The sequence below is a fragment of the Neophocaena asiaeorientalis genome, unplaced genomic scaffold (assembly GCF_003031525.2).
Source record: "Neophocaena asiaeorientalis asiaeorientalis breed wild unplaced genomic scaffold, Neophocaena_asiaeorientalis_V1.1 scaffold135, whole genome shotgun sequence".
Classification (NCBI taxonomy): domain Eukaryota; kingdom Metazoa; phylum Chordata; class Mammalia; order Artiodactyla; family Phocoenidae; genus Neophocaena; species Neophocaena asiaeorientalis.
Window position 1 is genome coordinate 1,071,970 of NW_020175190.1, and position 6,948 is coordinate 1,078,917.

Here is a 6,948-nt window from a genome sequence, read left to right on the forward strand (position 1 = left end):
TATTTACATAGAAAACCCAAAGGAATCTATAGGTAAATTATTAGGACTAATATAATCGCTTAAGAAGATAATTAGATATAAAATAAATACATAGGACTCAATAGTAACAGAAAAATACCAGTTTTTTAAAAAAAATTCTTATATAATAGCAAAGAGCCACAGATGCTCTCAAGAAAAATAAATGAGAGAGAGTGGCATGGACATATATACACTACCAAACGTAAAATAGATAGCTAGTGGGAAGCAGCCACACAGCACAGGGAGATCAGCTCGGTGCTTTGTGACCACCTAGAGGGGTGGGATAGGGAGGGTGGGAGGGAGATGCTAGAGGGAGGGGATATAGGAATATATGTATACGTATAGATGATTCACTTTGTCATACAGCAGAAACTAACACACCATTGTAAAGCAATTATACTCCAAGAAAGATGTTAAAAAAAAAAAAAAAGAAAGGAATTGCAAGTTAAAACAAAAATAAGATACTACAACACACCTATTAGAATGGCTAAAATCCAGAACATTGACAACATCAAACACTGAAGAGGATGTGGAGTAACAGTAACTCTCATTCACTGCTGGTAGGAACGCAAAATGGTACAGCCACTTTTTAAGACAGTTTGGCAGTTCCTTGCACTATGTTGATACTTCACCATAATATCCAGCAATTGCACTCCTTGGTATTTGCTCAAGTGGATTGAAAACTTATGTCCGCACAAAAATCTGCACACAAACTTATAGCAGCATTATTCCTAATTGCTAAAATCCGGAAGCAACCAAGATGTCCCTTAATGTACAAATGAATAAACAGGCTGACCTACATACATACAATGGAATATTATTCAGCCATTAAAAGCAATAAGGTAGCGAGCCTTGAAAAGACATGGAGGGACTGTAAATGCATATTGCAAAGGGAAATAAGTCAACCTGAAAATGCTATGTACTGTATTATTCCAGGGAAGAAATGGGCTACATTTTGTGCTTCAAAACTATAATTTTTAGCATATGAAAAGTTTTTATGAAATTAAAAACTTAAATGCAATTCTGTAAATGGCAAAACTATGGAAACAGTAAAAAGATCAGTGGTTGCCAGGGGCTCAAAGAGAGGAGGGGAAGGAAGACTAAACAAATGAAGCACAGGAGGTTTTAAGGAGGTGAAACTGTTCTGTTTGATAACATGATAGTGGATACATGACATTATACACTTGTCAAAATCCATAGAACTGTACAGAACAAGGAGTGTACTCTAATGTAAGCTATTAACTTTAGTTTTAATAATAATGTATAAATATTGGTTCATTAAGTATAACAAATGTACCACACTAACGCAATTTTTTTCCCAATAGGGGAAGCTGTGAGGAAGCAGAGGAGGTATATGGGAACTCTGTGTAGTTTCTGGTCAATTTTTCTGTAAACCTAAAACTGCTCTAAAAATAAAGTCCACTGATTTTAAAAGGAAAAAAAAGAAAAAGAAATGAAGGGGACAGTGTTACCCTTCTGAATACGTGGTACTGGCACAGTGAGAGATAAATACACCAACGGAACCAAATCAAACTCACACATACGTGGAAACTTGACTAATGACTGAAAACAGATTAAAAAAAAAGACAAATTGTTCAACAGATAGTATAAGAACACTTAGAAATACATATGGGGCAGAGGAAAAAGAAATTGAATACCTACTTCACATCCAACACTAAAATCAATTCCAGGTGGATAAAAGTCTTAAATGAGAAAGGCAAAAGTTTTAGAAGACAATAAAGGAGAACATTTTTACGTCTTTGGGGCAGAATTTAGCAACACACAATAATCAGAGACCAAAAAGGAAAAGTTTTTTTTTGTTTAACTTATTAGTAAAATACTATAAAATATTTAGCTTGAGATAAGAAAGCAAAAGTTTAATTCAGTTAAAACAAACATTAAGATCTTTCAATATCATCAGTAAATCTCTTTGCTTTATGAAACCTGTCCCATAGAGATGACTATTTTTTTTTTTTTAAAAGATTTTTTTTTTGATGTGGGCCATTTTTAAAGACTTTATTGAATTTGTCACAATATTGCTTCTGTTTCATGTTTTGGTTTTTTGGCCGTGAGGCATGTGGAGATCTTAGCTCCCTGACCAGGGATTGAACCCGCACCCCCTGCGTTGGAAGGCGAAGTCTTAACCACTGGATCAGCAGGGAGGTCCGAGATGACTACTTTTAAGGGAAAAGACTGGTTTAAAAAAACCTGACTATTAAAATTGAAACTTCAATTCTTTAAAAGATATCATAAAGAAAGTGAAAAGAAAAGCCACACATTGGGAGAACATTTATATTTATGAAACATAAACCTGTAAGGGAATCTAATATGGTAACCATTGGCCATATGGGGCTACTTTATTAAAATTAAATTAAATGAAATTTAAAATTTAATTACTCAGTAGCTCTAGCTACATTTCAAGCGCTCAGCAGCCACATGTGGCTAGCGGCTGCTTGATTAGCACCAATATGAAACATCTCCATCATCACAGAAGTCTCTTTTGGACAGAGCTGATACAGAACATGTGTGGAATATTTAAACTTCTAAAATAAAGAGACAACCCAATTTTAAAAATGGACAAAAGACATTAGCAGAGATTTGACACAACAAAACAACAAACATACAAAAATGAACCATAAACATGTAAAAAGTCATTTCAACCTCATTAGTAATCAGAGTAAAACAAATTAAACCCATTAGATATAATTTCAGACACCCCAAACTGGGAAAAGATTAAAACTCGGTAGCACCAAGTATTGAAGACGGTACAGAGCAGCACATTTCCAGTACTCCGTCTGTAGGAAGGTAACCCATGGCAACAACTGTGGAAGCAGTTTTGCATTATCCAGACACATTGAACACTCTGGTACCCAGCAATTCTACTCTAGAGAAGGGATTCTCCACCTGAGCTAAACAGTCCGTCTCCTCACCTAGGGCACTTGGAACATGTATAGATACACACACACTAGCATTTAATTGGCAGAGGTGAGGGATAATAATGTTTCTGCAATTCAAAGAATCATTCCACCTGAACTCTGCACCAGGAGACGTGAACAACAGCAACAAAAATTACGACACTAGAAACAACCCAAACATCACCAACAGAAAAATGGATACATAAACTGCATTTAATGGAATACCACAGAATTGGAAATAAAGGCACCTTAGTTACAGACATCAACATAGGTGATTTTAAGGAATATAATGCTCAGTAAAATAGCAAGATACATGAATAATACACTTAAGATGTATATAAAGAACAAAAACAGTCGAATAATGAATTTGCGGAGATATATATATATCTCAAACACACAGACACACACAAGCAAAGGAATGGCTAACAAAAAAATCAGGATAGACTTATCTCTGGGAGAGGAAGGGAGGTACCACCTGGGAAGGTCACATGGGGGCTTTCTGAAGCACCGGTAATGCTTTTTTTCTTTATATGGGTAGTAGGTTGAGATGTTCATTTTAATATAGTATTCCTTTATTCTACTCATATATGTTTTATATACTCTTTACATGTTTGATATATTTCACAATTTTTAAAAAGTCAGCTCAACTACTAATTATCTAGGATCCTTGACCTTTCTGAACTTGGTTAGTAATAGTAACTCCGCCTACCTTATAGAGTTATTCTGAAGTTTCAAGGAGATAATATATATGAAAGTGTGAATGACTGTGATGGGGGATAGAACCGGAAACCTAAGAGGTAAGCATTTCCCTAAAGATTTCATCCTGGGTACTGTCCAGGATCACAGGGCCCAGAGTTCCTGGGTAGCTATTAATCAAGTCAAGAAGATGTGAGGAGCTCTCTGTTTTGTCACTTTAGAATGGGAATAACTCTAGCCCAATTCAAGCCACAAGCGTATCACAATATTGAAGGGAGAGCAGATACTCGGTAAATAACGTAAATATAAGCTTTTATTATTATTGTTGCTGTTAGAGTGACCAGAGGACTGAAAGGGCCTGGAAATCTTGTCATAGAAGAAGAAATTATCCACGATCTGGGTATTTTAAATTTTAGGCTAAATGATAATGGTATGATAATTATCTCCAAATACTGGATGCAAAAGAGGCATAAGATCTATTTTGTCCAGGGTTCTTCTAAAGAGACTGGAGAAATTAGAGAAAAGTTAAAAAGTACATTCCTAGTCAATATAAAAGAGAACTTTTTGACAATCAAAGAGAGAAGGCAGAACTGACGATGTGGTGACTCTCCTTCATCTGACTTATTCAGCCAAAGACAGTTTAGCAGAGACTACTGTTTTGTATGAAAATATAGATTTTAAAAATAAACTGTTAAAATAAAAATACAGATAATATAACTTAGTGTAAACTTACTCTGAAAACTAGCTCTTTTATGTATTAGTCATGAGACGATAGCTAACTTATTCTATCTTTTGGAGTTTCACCTACCTCATCTGTAATAAGGATAGTATCTTTCCTTCAGCGTTATATGGAAAAAATCAATGTGATAATATACTGAAATCACCAGTGTTCTATGTGTGCTAAATCAGCTGCTAATAAGTTTTTAAAATTATTATAGAAGGCTTCCCAATTTGTTCACAGCTAGATAAAAAGAAAAAAGCAAGAACATCACTCCAAGAAAACAAAACAACTTTCATGTTTAAAAACCAGTGAAGGAAGAACTTGTATCTGTTACTCAAGAAAAGCAGTAAAACTGATATCCCTGGATCAGTTTCTTTAAAATGTTATCGAATGGCCTTTGGTCTCCCAAAAAGTTTCCTTGAACATGCTGTGTGTAGAAACCTTCCCCTATAAAAACCCTTTTAAATTTCATGACCCTAAAGCACTTTCCAGTGTGCTGGAATAAAAATAAGACAGGAATTATGAAGGTAAGATTTGATATAGCAAACCACATTCACTACAACTCAGGTCATTAGTTTTTAAAAATATCTAAAGCTAAGAAAAAGGGTACGTGCTTAATGGCTTATGTCCTCTAAATTTAACCTGCAGAAACCAATAAAGATCTTTAATGTCTATAAATAAGAGACACTGAACTTCAAGATCAAATTACAGTAATTTATTATAAATAAATATCCTATAAATAACTTCACTTTAATGATACTTGCAAAACTTTGTCCTCTTGCATAGCACTTCTGTAGTTCAGATCAAGTCAAGCTGTTTTCCATGAATAAGATAAAGGCCCCAGAGAGTTTAAATTATTATGTATCTTCCGATAGTTATCTCTTTATTCTGTGGAAGCACTCTGCTACACTCTGGTTTTTAGTTTGGTCCTGCTTTTTACTTAAGTCTCCAACCTAGCTTCAAATTACTAGTTGGTGGTCACATGGTGTAATGAAGTTGGTGGATTAACTGAAATTAAAACCCAGAATCCTCTTTACCACCCTTCTTTTCAAGCACAGATCAATTATTTATGACCAAGTTCACCAACACTATGTTTTAATTTAGGAAGCAGTCCATTAGAAGCCAGCTATAAATAAAGTAAATAGAATCTGGCCTCAGAACTTTTTGACCTCACAGTGCATTGAGAAGATGGGAGAAAAGCAGCAATGGAAGAATACAAGAAGAGGAAAGAAAAATAAAAGAACAAAAGAAGCCAACATCCACTGAGCTGCTTCTGTGTCAGGGCTTCCACCTAAAGCATTTCACTTATTCTCAGTTAATTTGACATTACTTCATTTAATTCTCACAACCCCATCATGCAGATATTATGTCCCTCTGATTTAAGAGTGAGAAACTGTAGCTCAAAAGGCTAAATTGCTTCCTGGGAGTCATGAAGTAAGTAGGAAAACCAGAATTTGACCTGGGGTTTGTCTGATTCCAAAGCCTGGGCACTTTTTCCTATAGCAGATGAAATAATTTCTAATATTTTAAAATTTGAATAGTTTAGGAATTTCCAAAACAATAACAAGGCACTAAATAATATTTTCAAAGTATAACATGAACAGCAGAAAGCCATCTATATAGCCATTATTTCAACTGCTTATAAGAACATGAAGTGGGAGGTTGTCGCCATTTTGCTTAAGATGTATATGAAATCATACACAGAAAACAACAGACAGCCTCACGTGGAGATTGGAAAGTGTAATGAAGTCACACCCAAAAGCAAGACAAAGACAGAGAAGGTCAAGTGCTAAATCACGTCTTACCTGCTGTACTTCACTTTCTCCATTTGAGATTTTCTCAGTGTAAACAAAGGAGTTGAATATCCGCTGCAAGGAAAAGAAAATGAACAAACATCAGATTTTCTAAACAAGACAGCCATTTTCTTCTATATGAATGTGTATGTGAATAAGCTGTTTACAGCACAGATAGAATCAAGCAGAAAAATTTAATTAAAACAGTTATTTTACACAGAGAAATCCAAGTATCAGCTAGTCAATCACACTTATGTAAGCAATACCCATCCACTTCTGTAGTGAAATAAACCAGATGTTATGCTATATTTTTCATTTTCAGAAATACATTTAATTATAGATTTCCGGAGCCCATGCCATTTTATCCGACTGGTATAATCCGACAAAGTTGTGTTTCTCATTTAAATCCTGCACTCCCTGAATGCTGTAATTGTTTACAGACACTACAGTCTAATGTAATCAAGCTCTTTAAAAAAGATTCTTTCCATATTCCCTCATGTCCCTGTCCAACCAGTACCTACCCAATATTGTCTATCACCTTCATTACCCAAGCAGCCCCTCGAAAGAGTAAAATAATATGGTTTGCCAAACATGTGTGGCCTTAAGAGAGAATCCAGTCCTTACATGCCAGGAAACAAGACGGCCGTGCCAAGACATCAGTCCAAACTGCGGCACACAAGCACACACATTCTTCCCGCTGGTCTCTGCCTCGCTGGTACCCAGTCCTGCAGACATTGCCTGCATGTACAACACCTTGCAGACTTATGACTTTACCAAACCCCACCATTACTGACCAATCATAAGA

General features: G+C 35.4%; 1 protein-coding gene across 1 annotated transcript in view; it reads right to left on the reverse strand.

Moving 5' to 3' along the window:
• The window catches only part of CACHD1 (cache domain containing 1), a 125,098-nt gene extending 118,878 nt beyond the window's left edge, over nucleotides 1-6,220 (reverse strand). Inside the window, exon 1 of the mRNA XM_024764775.1 lies at nucleotides 6,156-6,220. The gene's annotated coding sequence lies outside the window, so the exon portion shown is untranslated. The remainder of the gene's footprint in view (nucleotides 1-6,155) is intronic.
• Nucleotides 6,221-6,948: the final 728 nt, after the last annotated feature.